Genomic DNA, 13,773 nt, shown 5'->3' with positions numbered 1-13,773 from the left:
CAACAAATACTAAAAACAGAATAAAATAAAGATTTAAGTGGGGCTCCCATACAACAAACGTGATTTTTGACCGAAGTTAAGCAACGTCGGGCGGGGTCAGTACTTGGATGGGTGACCGTTTTTTTGCTTGTTTTGTTCTATTTTTTGTTGATGGTGCGGAACCCTCCGTGCGCGAGTCCGACTCGCACTTGGCCGGTTTTTTTTCTTTGGTCAGAGTGCGCGCCTTATAGCCGTTTAGACTCGCGGCGCGTCTCGTGGCTCGCCGCGACACACTCGCATTCGGCCTGTCATTTGGTTATAAACCTTATGCCGTGCCGTTAGTGTTTAAATTATATTAGCTCGATGAGCTTGCGAGCCACGAGAGTCTAAACCGGCTATTATGTCTGACTAGTGTCAATATCAAACGAAAACGACGAACATTATCTATTCTATGGCTATTCTCATGATAAATACCTAAAATAAATAAAAATATCTGAGATTTGGTCAAAAGGTATTTTATTTTGAAAAAGTATTTTTAAAATACCTATTTTGCATTTAGCATTTGAAATACAAAACGCAAAACTATTTGGTATTTTGCATTTGAAATAGTAAATCTGAAAAGTATTTTGCATTTTGTATTTAAATGCTTTTTTAAAACCATTTTGTACATCTCTGCTGACTCACCTATTTTGAAGACATAGCCCGTGTACGACCGGCGGTCCACGTCGTCACTGCCCCAGTCTGCATCCGCATATCCAGTGATGTCCAGCTGCTGCTTGCCTTTCTTAAAAGTCAAACGGAGATCCAAGGTACCTTTCAAGTAGCGCAGGACTCTTTTGGCTGCTTTCCAGTGGGTCTCTGTAAATGATTCATTAAATTGACTCAAGTAGCTAACTGCGTATGCGATGTCTGATCGGGTACAGATAGCAATTAAAAGGCGGCATCGTCAAACAGCGGTCTTGACATCACTACGAGAACCGGGGATAGAGCAACACTATGACGTCTGTCATCTAGAGATCGGTTTTTGCGCGTGATCGGCGTCGCGTATTACCTAAGTCCAAAACTCTGATTATTATTGTGATTCCCTAATAAATATTGTTTAAAATGGTGCTCTGGTGTTTTTACCCTTACAGCTTCAGAAGTGCGATAGTGGATTCCCGCCTACTACGATATAATTTGTCGAAATTGACATTACGAAATTTACCGCGCGTAGTCCTTCCTTGTTTAATTGTTCTGATCGTTAATCTGATTGTAATGAGTAAATGCACCAACACCACTCATCAGTTAGGGACTTAAATATACAAAGTCCAAGATTGGTGTCAAAATCATACCTACAAGAATAACCTAAAAACTAACCTGTGCCGGCTATTGGCTGTTGGCGTATCGAGCCTTGCCGTGTGTTTTGTGTGTTTTGTGTTTGCTTTCAGATACCTATTTCAGTTTATGTACATCAATGATCATGACTGTCAAAAATAATACATATTGACAGTGTAATAAGGCTGCTGGCATGTATGTATATTACAATATTCACAGCAGAAGATCACAAGATATAAGCTGACAGATACCATTAGGTACAATTGAATTTTGATATTGGTATGAATGAAATAAATCCTTGGGATTACAGAGTAACTCAGGTAAAAGTTAACTCAGGTAAGAAGTCTGTTGATCCAATACCTAACAGTGCTCCGGGGCCATAGTGGTAAATATTCACTGCCTCACTTATATGTTGTGTTATTTTTGTAATGTATGTGCTTTCAGATACATAACATAATGTGATTAAGTATGTCTACATAACATGTTAACAAAATGCTATGAACATTTTCTAAAGTCTGTGTCGTGGTGAAATTTACATTCAAGTAAAAAGCATATAAAACAAGTTTGGTAATGTAGCCTTGATTGATGCTATATGTATGGTGGTAATATGCTTTCATGATTAACAATGAGTGCTATTTAATACTTTATCCTTTCAATCAAATTAAAATAGATTTCATGTTTTCAAAAACACTGGAACAATGACAATGAGGAGAAATTACTTGTTGTTTCATATGTGTGTGTGTGATATTACACATGCTTATTGCAACTGAAATAATGCTTTGTTGGTGTGTTTTTGGTTTGTGTAATTTCCAGAAATTTGACAGCAATGATTCTTGAATTGAACGACCATACCGTCGTTGAACGCACTAGAGTGACTATCGGGTCAGGCCTCTATAATGAACCCAAATGGACATGGGTAATATTTGTTAATTGGTTATGGATGCCAGGTATATTATGTCCTAGTGCTCATAATTCATATATGGAGAAAATATGTTGATAAGTGGCTATACTCCGATGTCATGGAAAATGAGGTATTTATTTAGAAATAAAATGTTTGTTCATGTTCTACATGTACACTAACGGTCAGTATGTGTTACATTGACTGTGTGTGGTTGGTAAAATGTGCTTTGTGAATAAGCGAAAGGTGACATTTATTTCAAGCTGGTTAGTAGTGTCTGTGACAAATGTAGTCGTTCCATGTTTCCGGAGCCTCCTCGGACTGAATATTTTAAAAGACAGTTCATATCACATATAACCTCCTGCATCTTTGCAATTAACATTAAGCTGCAGACATACTGATAAATAAGGCAGTAAATCATTTGAGATGTTGAGAAAATTTCTGTCTGTACATATTATTGATTGGTTCTATGTATGAAAAATCTTATGAATGTTTATACAAATTAATTGCATACAGCTTATAGTATGTTGTGGTTGTTGTTTTGTTCATTGGGATGTTGGTTTAAGTTTGCATTGCAAATATTTATCACAAAATGTCATGTTATAAAATGAACCAAAGACATATATTTAAACAGACTTACCAAACTAATGAAAGTTATTGGCATGACATTGTCAAGTGTTTGAGTTATTGACACACATTTGTGATCTAACAGTATGTTTCAGATGCATTTCATTATAACAAAACTTTATTACTGATGAAGTTTGATGAATTTCCAAGGTTAAAATCTTGTCAAAGAGATGGACATATTGAACAAGATATTTACTGAGCTGAGTATGACACTGGTAAAGCAGGTTGTTGCTAATGGTAAGCGAGGTAAATACTTTCAGGAGTCAATATGGATATTGACGGTCTACATGATACATGTCTTTTACATACAAGTGCGACTGGACTCTAAACGTTCCAGTCCGATAAGTGTTTTATGGGTGAATATTAAACGAAGGTAAATAGCTTGGTTAAAGCTTTCCAAATAACTATTTTAACCCATTCACTGCTAATGAACCGATCGAAGAATATCATGTCATGAGCTACTGTTTGAAGTTATTGACGGTTTTCGTCTGAACTTGTAGTGTGTTATGGTACCGGTTGCATTAATAAACAGTACACTTTTATTACTTCTGGGTTTCATAAATCAGAAGTTATAAATAATAATATGTTTCACAAATTTTGTGGGTTCACTAAGTATGTATTTCATTGTTTTGAAAAATGCATAAATTGTGGTTTATTATGTTATGAACTCATTTCTCTTACAATGTGTGCTTGCATGGCATTTAACAAAATTATTTAGTTTTGTGCAGGTATAAGTTAACCTGGATGATGATGTGTTGAGTTATCTACACATAAAATGCACATGCACAGCTGGAGAAAATCAACCATGTGTGTCTTGGGATTGGAAGCTTTATGGTTTAAGCATATGTGCCATGATTTGACTGATTGGTCATTATCAATATACACTTCATGATGGTTGAAAAATACAATTTGTGAAACCTCGATAAGGCGAACCTGGGTAAGAGAGAAACCTCGATAACATGAACTTCTGTTCAGGCTCTACTGTAGTTCAATGTTGGTATAGTAAGAGTGTTGCCTTTATTTAGGGGCACGGAAGAGGCAAGCCAAGTTGCACATGATCATTTACAATTGGTTGCATAGTAGCAACTGCTTATTATTTTATATTTCCCATGTTAAGGGCAAATGCTGTTATTTCAGGTACCGTTTTCAGATTAAGAACTGACTACGAGTATATTCTCAGATTAGGAACTGAGATATAATTTTATGAGACACTCGGATTGAGAACTGAGTGATTATTTTATTTATATTACTTACTCTCGAGTTTGGAATCGAGTTGTGATTTTGTTTTATCCCAGATTTAGAACTGGGTTACTGTTGTCATACTTATGTGTTTTGTTAACAGGTTTGGCGACTAAAATAAACACATTGTGCTTGATTAATTTTATTAGACACTCGGATTGAGAACTGAGTGATTATTTTATTTATATTACTTACTCTCTTCAATGTCTGCTATAGAGCTTTAATTATTATGTGCTCTTTAAGAAGGGCTGTTACTTTAGTCTTGGCAAGGGATGCTATCCTTAATAGGCTACTTCCTGGCGCCGGTAATCGCAACAGAGGCTTTAAGGAGCGGCCTGTTGCTTGTCACTATCCTTGAGAGGGTGGTTGTTGCTGATATTTGCAGTGTAGGCCTTAAGAGGCGGACCATTGCATGTGATATAAGACTATCCTTCAGAGGATGGTTGTTACTGGTATTTGCAGTGTAGGCCTTAAGAAGCGGACCATTGCATGTGATATAAGACTATCCTTCAGAGGATGGTTGTTACAGGTATTTGCAGTGTAGGCCTTAAGAGGCGGACCATTGCATGTGATATAAGACTCTCCTTAAGAGGATGGTTGTTTACTGGTATTTGCAGTGTAGGCTTTAAGAAGCGGACCATTGCATGTGATATAAGACTATCCTTAAGAGGATGGTTGTTTACTGGTATTTGCAGTGTAGGCTTTAAGAGGCGGACCATTGCATGTGATATAAGACTATCCTTAAGAGGATGGTTGTTTACTGGTATTTGCAGTGTAGGCTTTAAGAGGCGGACCATTGTATGTGATATAAGACTATCCTTAAGAGGATGGTTGTTTACTGGTATTTGCAGTGTAGGCTTTAAGAAGCGGACCATTGCATGTGATATAAGACTATCCTTAAGAGGATGGTTGTTTACTGGTATTTGCAGTGTAGGCTTTAAGAGGCGGACCATTGCATGTGATATAAGACTATCCTTAAGAGGATGGTTGTTTACTGGTATTTGCAGTGTAGGCTTTAAGAGGCGGACCATTGCATGTCATATAAGACTATCCTTGAGAGGGTGGTTGTTGCTGATATTTGCAGTGTAGGCCTTAAGAGGCGGACCATTGCATGTGATATAAGACTATCCTTAAGAGGATGGTTGTTACTGGTATTTGCTGCAATGCAGGCCTTAAAAGGCGGACCGTTGCATGTGAGCTTAGATTATCCTTAATAGGCTAATTTTGTTACTGGTATATCTGCAGTGCAGGCCTTAAGAGGCGGACCATTGCATGTGATACAAGACTATCTTTAACAGGCTAGTTTGTTCCTGGTATCTGCAGTGCAGGCTTTAAGAGGCGGACCATTGCATGCGATATGATATTATCCTTAAGAGGACCATTATTCTACTACCGATAAATGTTTTATCTATATCGTATCGTACTATTTGTTGTTGACCTTGAGAGGTTGGCTTGAGACCTTGTTTACAAAAGGATATTTTAATGACCTTAAGACTGATGATCTCAAGGTTACCTTGAAAGGGTTGCTTGCACTTATACCTTCTAGGGATCGCTGGCGAAGTACCGGATCCAGTAGAGTTGGAGGGAGTGCCTGTTCGAAATACCCAGTTGGAGCGAGTGCGTGCACCGGGCTCCGTGGCAACCTTATCGTGAAGGGCTGACTTCTACGGTCGTTGCGCCTACAAGGGCAGTGGTGTCCTAGCCTAGGCAGCTCCGCACATGCATGAGACGTGTCCCATGTTAGCCTCTCACGAGTTGTACGCATTTTTGTGCGTGCATGCGAGGGAGTCTTACATCCTACAACGGAGAAGCCAATTGTGAGTTTGTTCCAAGTCTTTGCTTTTAAAACGACACAAATAGTCATTGTTACGTTAAGCGGTCAGTATGAACGCACCGCTCAATGGAAGGTTTGGGTTAGCTGCATGGGTATACATGGTAGAAATTTATCAAAATCTAATAAATCCTTCAAAGTTATATGACGTTATTCACAAGAAAATAATTTATGTTAGATGGTGTTACAAAAAAAGGGGGTGGTTTATCTACCTGCCGCTAGATGTCACGCTCATCGCAATATTTTATTATTTTGCATAATTAATTAATTGGTATTTATATCCTCTTGGTGTCATATGCACGTGAATTAAGCCTTTTGTGTATTTCAAGCAAGTGCTGAGCAGACTTGCATATCCTAACACCTCTCATACCACGGATTATTTGGTACCTAGCCTGGTCATGCTTTCTTACATTTGGTTCAGTCGGCTTAAGCCCTTACTCCAATTCGACTGAAATAGAACTAAATATCTTGGTGTAAGTTGACAATAACGAAATAGACCGTTTCAACGGAACTCGAGTCGAATTACTCAAAAGGACCAAGGCTTGTATATCGGCTGAGCGTAAAAGGTGCTTGTTCAATTCGCAGAATATTGAACTGGTGGAGGCTACATCCACCTGGTGAAGACCCAGCTTGCTGCGACTGCGTTGGCTGTGGCAGACTTCAGTGGCTGCACTGATGACAGTGACCTGCGGGGCGCTGGTCGGGACAGGCGATGGCCGAGCTAAAAGGCGGCATCGTCAAACAGCGGTCTTGACATCACTACGAGAACCGGGGATAGAGCAACACTATGACGTCTGTCATCTAGAGATCGGTTTTTGCGCGTGATCGGCGTCGCGTATTACCTAAGTCCAAAACTCTGATTATTATTGTGATTCCCTAATAAATATTGTTTAAAATGGTGCTCTGGTGTTTTTACCCTTACACAATATACATAAGAGAACCTACAAGACCTCTATAATCATAGGTATCATCTCTTTGATTCCAGTTGTTGTGCGACATCCGTGATTTTATTTATGTATTTTTCCATATTTTGACATTCTGTCAACTTTGTGCTAAACAAAGTTCGCAACAGGCCTAATCTCCGACATAATCCCTTATCCTCATATGCTTTCTGAAGACTCTTCCATGCTTTGTGTGCCGAGGTTACGTTCCTTATGTGTACGAAGGCCGTCGATTGCACGGACAATGCAATGCGTGCGAGCGCTTTCTGGCCCTTTTTCACATCTTCCGGTTTTTTATCGTCAACCTCTTTTTCCACAAAATCCCAAAGATCTTCATGAACTAGCACCATCTTCATCATAAATTTCCACGATGAATAGTTTTCCATTCCTTTTAGTTTTTCCATCACGAGTGGAGATGAGGAACTTGTACTGGACGCCATTACTGCCGGCGACCGTACTATTTTCGCTTTTTACGCTCGAAATATTTTTGATTTTTATTGAAAACGCGCAGGCCCATGACCTGTTTGATCTCGGGCGTAAATGAAACTATGAGAAGTCCATATGAAGATGTATATTGTCGAGGAAATAAGCACTGATTACAAATTTAGTCTGTTTAGTAGTAAAGGTCGAAAGAATGTGACGGCATCACGCACGCGAACAAAAGCTGTTATATTATTCAAACATTTAAACTTGTTCCACGTGCGTTTATGCAGTTACCTGTAAACAAGATTCTTTCGGTTTACGAAGACACTTTCCAACACTTAAAATATCAAATAAATATTGAATGTTATGGAAAACAATTGCTAGTAGAAAAGACCCAAGAAACAATACTTAGAGGTTTTTAGGAGAAAATTCTTAGCCCGAACTTCATGGCTGTAATCGGAGTACAAAGGCTCGCATGTTCTTTAAATTTGTTTTAGATGTTTTCCCAGTTTTGTTTAGCGCCAACATTCGCTTTGATCATCGATATTCAAAAACCTGCTGCCAATGAGGAATTTTCCCAGAAAATATTTGAATAGTAGGTACTTAAGGTACTAGTGTTGAGTCGCTCACTCGTGAGGCACCTCATTTGTACCACTCATTTTGTTAATTTGTCGCAGTACTTCGTACCGCAAAAATGTCTTACTTCACTCCTCTATTCATTTTACTTGATTCTAAAATTATCTTTCTCCTAAAAGTTCTATTCTTAACCTCCAGAATTGCACTCCAATTAAATGTTACTATTTATTTATTTATAAAGGAAGTTATGAATACATAAATATGTATATACATGAAATATTTTTGTCGCCGTTGGAATTAATGGAATAGTCGACGCTGAAAATATGCTAGTACCTCACCTCATTTGAAGTAAGACATTGTAACACCTCATTTTAGAAAATGAGGTACTCATACAAACTCATTTTAAATTGATGTCCTACCCATCACTATAAGGTACTCAATAGTACATCTGGAGTTTGAAGGTTTTTATGTTAGGATCGCACGACGCACCATTGGTTTTCGTCGAAACTGTCACCGCACCCCTCCTGAAGAGTTCGTGACGACAATGAGAAATTTATTCCGAAAGTCCCCCACACTTACTGACGCGTGCTTGCAAATATATCGTAGAGAATGTAGAAATGGCAGGCCTTCGACGGGGTTTACTAATATGTGGCCGAAAATTGAATGGCAAATTATCACTTCCCAAACTATTTTTCCCATAGTATCATTTGGCAAAACTATCAGATGGGAGCAGTTTCGTTTTACGGGTTATAAAAAAAAACATAACCTACCTATCTTTGGGAGCAGTTTCGTTTTACGGGTCATAAAAAAAAATGCTAAATATAATTGTGATGAAATAAAAAGTATGCGAAGTTTCAATTTGGGCAAACGTTATTTAACAATAAATAGTTAGGTATAATATAAAACATTTGCTTAGTGACTATTTTTCTAAATAAATCGTGGTAAAATGAACATCTGCTAAATAAAATTTTGAATAAATAAAAATTATGCTAAATAATAATATGCTAAGCATTGGTTTGCCAACTAAAAGTACTGCAATAAGTTGGTTGGGAAGTGAAATTAGGCGAAACATATTTCGGCGAGATGGCAGTACACCCTTCGACGGTGATAAAGGGAGTCGCGAAAATACCGTTATCATGAACATGATTCACTATCTGATATCGACATGCCGCGGCGATATTACAATGAAAGTCTTACACAATACGCGAGCAAGAATATGTGGAGCGGAAACGTAAAGAGAGGAAAATTGTTTTCTTTCCGCAGACGGTGGCGTAAGCGCCTCGTTTGTCAGACTTCAGCGCTTTCAACAAACTCACCCCGTGAAATTAAACCGTGTACCAATTTGTCGATGCGACGATACTGCCGTAATCACGGGTTATTACGTGCGGACATTATTGTTAACGCGGTAACCTCGATCCCTCAAAACAAAACGTGATATTTCTGACGCCGTGATGAATACAAATTCGCAATATCTCAGACAAGGAAGATAATTTTTCAAAGAATTCAGAAGACACGATTCTAATTTCGGCGTGGCACACCGCGCCCTATTACGGCCGCTTTCATTTGGGTGAGGAACGAGCTAATCATGGCCCCGGGATCGCCTTAATCGAACCACGCTACCAATAAAAAGCTTCGCTACGTTAATAAAGTTATACCAATCCGGAATCCAATTAACGGAGTTGATGGAGAATTATATAGACCCTCAAATAGTATGTATAGTACTAGTACAAAATCTAGCCCGCTTTTATGCCCGCAGATTTGCATTTGGCATCGAGCGGGCAGTTTGTCCTTTATTGAATGGGATGCACTTCGGTTTAATTTTGCCGGACAGTCGATGGATGTCGTTCGCTAACATTTGCATTTCAAAACGGTTCTAATTGCTTGACATTTATCTAGATGACATCGTTTAAATAACACAGACCCCTTTAACAGAAAACTCGGTATTAAATTTCTAACCTTTATAGAAATGGATGGGAGAGGGAGGGAGGGATTAGAGACACTAAGAGACAAGCGAGAAAATACAACTTGTCCCAGCCAAGCTAGTGAGACGTGTTGTCGAGTATCCACTTAGTCGGGTTACCGTGTTGTGTCTTGTCGTGTCTACGGATTTGAGCACGATGCTCGGCTCTGTAGGATCGAATCGCTGGAGCTCATCCCCTAACACTCCCTCCGGAGCTACTAGATGCGGGATCACACATACAACATACAAAGTCTTTACAGCGAACTCGTTAACTTTCCCCACGTCCCAATGTAATCTCATATTATAGGCGCTATAAAAATGTGTAAGTACACAAAATGCCGCTGCCGCGGGAAAATAGCAAAAACTTACAGAAACCCCGTGCCCAATTCAATGGAGTTCAAAGAAAAGAAATGTCCCTCTATAAAATTCCTGTTAAATTGTGGAGTTGTCGGAGCCTGACAGCGAGAAGGGTCGGCTCAAAGGGTTTCTCGTGATTTATCCACAATCGTAAAATAGCCACGATCGAATCAGCACCCATTAATTTTCAATCAGTACATAAGCAATACTGGGACATGACAGGTGTTCCACAAACACAGCGATCCGTCATGAACGTGTAATTAAAAGAATCGAAAAGCGATTTGAACAAATGAGTCGGGCTATTGACAAGAGATCGTATCGCAGGGTCACCCACTGCGGTATGTTCGGGCCGCGACTTCATTTGAAACTATTAAGCGAGTTGACGCGCGGATAAGCATCGCACCGCAACTAATGGCCGCTCATTACAACTGTTCGGAGATATTATTGTAACCCGACGACCTATTAGAACAATAAACCTCCGGCGACCCGCTTGATAGCGACCGACATTAAGACAGTAGGTACTATCCGACAAAATAGCGCTCGGAAATATAGATTAATTTCTTCAAACCTACAGATTTATTTGAACCTCCTTTTTGATCTAAAAGCCCGAGTCCGCGTTGAGCGTACGATTTGATTACGAAATTCGCCAAAAGAGCAATATTGCTCCACGTAATATTTTGCGAGGGACTTAGTCAGTTTGGCTGTATATATATTATATTTGTGAGGGAGGACACTCGAGCACCCTCTTTAGGATTAGGGGCTCAAATATTTCACTTTGTATTATGAAACTGTAACACCGTGAAAGCTGGCTCACGGCTTGGTAAATAATTAATTAACAACCTTAGAATAACCTTATACACGTCTTCCCTGAACTTCTCACTTTTCATGTTTAATGTCATGATTTCGCAGTTTGTCTTGGAAAGTCGTTTCAGGATCATAAATACAAATAGCAGTCACCGCGGCCGCCATCAATTTTAGCCCGACTCAAATCGTAATCTAATTCCTCTGATACAATTTCGTGTCCGCATAGCCGAGCCATTTAACTAGCGCCCGAGCTCTGTCACCCACAAAGGAGTTGGGGCGTTCGAGCGGCCAAGATCATAGGCCCTTTCGGGAAACGTGGGAGTTACAGTTGTGTTGACGGGGATCTAATTTGTTCCGGTGAATAATTCAACGCTTTGTTAGGCGACAGCCCTCGACAATTATTTAATTATTTTAATCGAATATTCTTCCGTCTACAATGGGGTCGCGAGTCGCTCGATAGTTAATTGATGGGTCCTTTCAGGAGAAATTAATTTCAACGATTTCCAAAGGACTGCGAGAAATTTTGCGTACGATTTAGGTATAGGGGATGTAGGTCAGCGTATGAAATGACCAAGATACGGTCCACAACAGCCATAACTCTGTGGCTTTTAGTGTAACGTTAAATCACATCAAGGAATAGTGAAGGTTTATAGAACGGGCTTATCAGGCCCCGGGGGAGCGATCCGCATCGCCGGCTTTACACGGCTGCGGCGATAACGCCCGGACAAAGACGGCACTTATCTCGATGAAATTTTATTCACTCATACCAAAGTGGATTCAAGCGGAACCTTCAAAGAAACGATGTCATCGTCTGATGCGTATCTTTTACCAATTTAGCTCGGAACATAGAATATGGATTAGCACTAAACAAACGATGCTGTGAAAATGTATGTCTAAAACCGGGCGAAATTTATAGAAGGTTAAACGTTTGAAGTCCCAAGGACCTTAGAAGCTATTTACCCGTTCACGGACTCGCGCTATAAATGGGGTTATTCGAAGCCAATTCGAGTCCGCATATTAGTTTATCGCAGGGCTTGGGGAAGGGCTAATCCCATTCAACCCTCGGTAAAGCGATTCTAGCGCTGAATGCCCGGCTGCAATAAGGTTGGAACTATTTCTTGGCCGGCTATTCAGTTTCGCTATCGGATTAAAGAGGTTGCGCTTTGCTCAGCCTCGGAGTGGCCTTTACAAGGCGCACTACCACTAGAAGAGCTTCGTGTATTGCTGAAGGCTTCTTATACTTTGCCATTCACTAAGAGTGTCTGAGTACCAGCGCTTTCGGTGTTTGAGCAGTACTTTCGTGACGATTGCTATTTGACTATAGATTGACTTAAGTTTTATTTTTAAAGCTTAGTTTGAAAATGAGTTTCTGTCCGTATTTTCCAAAAGGGATTCAGAGTATCCGTATTTTGCAGGCAGCACCGGAATTGCGTTCTCAGAAGTTTTAATAAATTCAATTTTCTTCAAAGATTTTCCTTCTCAAACCTTTGTTTTTCCCTCAAGTCCTTTACTTAAGGCTTAAGGACGTCGATCTTTTCAATACGAGTGCGTTAGGTGGGTAAGTAATTAGGCTTACGGGGTTAATCAAAGAGAGTGTTCCGAGGAGATTGAATGTTTTATTCAGGCTATCTGCGGCCGCTAATGCCGTGTAACACCTCTTGACACACTTGCCCGCCTTAATTAATGCCGCCGGCGAGAATGCAAATTCCCGCGATAACACCCACTTTTATTCAGGCTACTGCAAGCTTTTATGAATATTTAAACAAGGAACTTTGGGAAGTTCGCCGTCCAGCCCAAGTTCCATTCAAAGAAAAGCCGAGGAAATTTATTCAGAGCGGGGTTACCTGCGATGGTATCGCGCCCTTGATCCGCTGATCGCAGATACGCCGGAGAAACTACCTCATTATCACTTCACATCCTTCGTATTCACGCAGTCAATTCGGCCACATCCGTCAGATAAGTTTCTGTCACTGCGCAAAATTGATATCGCGCGAGTTTGAAACGGGTTCAGGGGGTAATAGTTAAAGTTTGAAAGATGAAGTTTCGAAAACTTTGGAACATCTCTAGCGAAGTTGCGGGTTTGTTTACGCGTTCAGATCGCTCGCGTGTTCCCGCTCCTTCACATAAGCCACCACCACTGGGTCACTAGCGACACGACACTCGATCGCGGGGCTGCGGGGCGCGGGGGGCTGGCATGGCAACACACGACCGTCCCGCGCGCGCGAGCCGGGCTACTGACGCGGCCGCGCCAGCGCGCGCAACCCCCGCCCCTCCCCCGCCGGGCCCGCGCGCCGCACCCCGCCGCGCCTGCGTACTGCGCTGCCAAACGATCGGCGGAGGCTCCGATGATTTTTATATCTGCTGTTGTGACATTGAAATTCAATTTTGAATCTCCGATTCGCAGACGGAATTGTCGTTTAACGTCCGAACTGCGAAATCGGAAATACAAATGTGCAGGGGATTTAAAAACGCAATTGATTCCGTGCGGGCAAGCAAGTTGTAGCCAGGAGTTTCTGGCGGGACGGGACTCCTCGCGAACGGGTTCAGCAGAGAGGACGCACGTCCCGTTTCCCTGGGGCTTGCAGTATTTTTATAAATTCGTATATTTCAATAACCCGCGTGCGGCGGGCGTGCGTAACAGTTTCTCACAAACGGCTACGCTTCGGAATTTAATTTCCCGCATTTCTTTTACGCTATTGGATATTGTAGGGATTTGCGGATTCCCTTTATCCGTAACGTATTGAGATGCCATTTTTCCGCGGCTGTCTGAGGCCGAGTGCTTTTCAATTCGACTCCATTGTTATATAATTGCGGGCAAAAATTT

At 40.7% G+C, this 13,773-nt stretch overlaps 1 protein-coding gene across 1 annotated transcript in view; it reads right to left on the bottom strand.

The window, feature by feature from the left end:
- The window catches only part of LOC134656633 (hemicentin-2-like), a 220,411-nt gene extending 207,214 nt beyond the window's left edge, over window positions 1-13,197 (bottom strand). The window contains exon 1 of the mRNA XM_063512190.1: window positions 12,794-13,197. The gene's annotated coding sequence lies outside the window, so the exon portion shown is untranslated. The remainder of the gene's footprint in view (window positions 1-12,793) is intronic.
- Window positions 13,198-13,773: the final 576 nt, after the last annotated feature.

This window comes from Cydia amplana, chromosome 18 (genome assembly GCF_948474715.1).
Source record: "Cydia amplana chromosome 18, ilCydAmpl1.1, whole genome shotgun sequence".
Lineage (NCBI taxonomy): Eukaryota > Metazoa > Arthropoda > Insecta > Lepidoptera > Tortricidae > Cydia > Cydia amplana.
The sequence above is the reverse complement of the archived record's forward strand: the minus strand, read 5'-3'. Positions and strand labels throughout refer to the sequence as shown.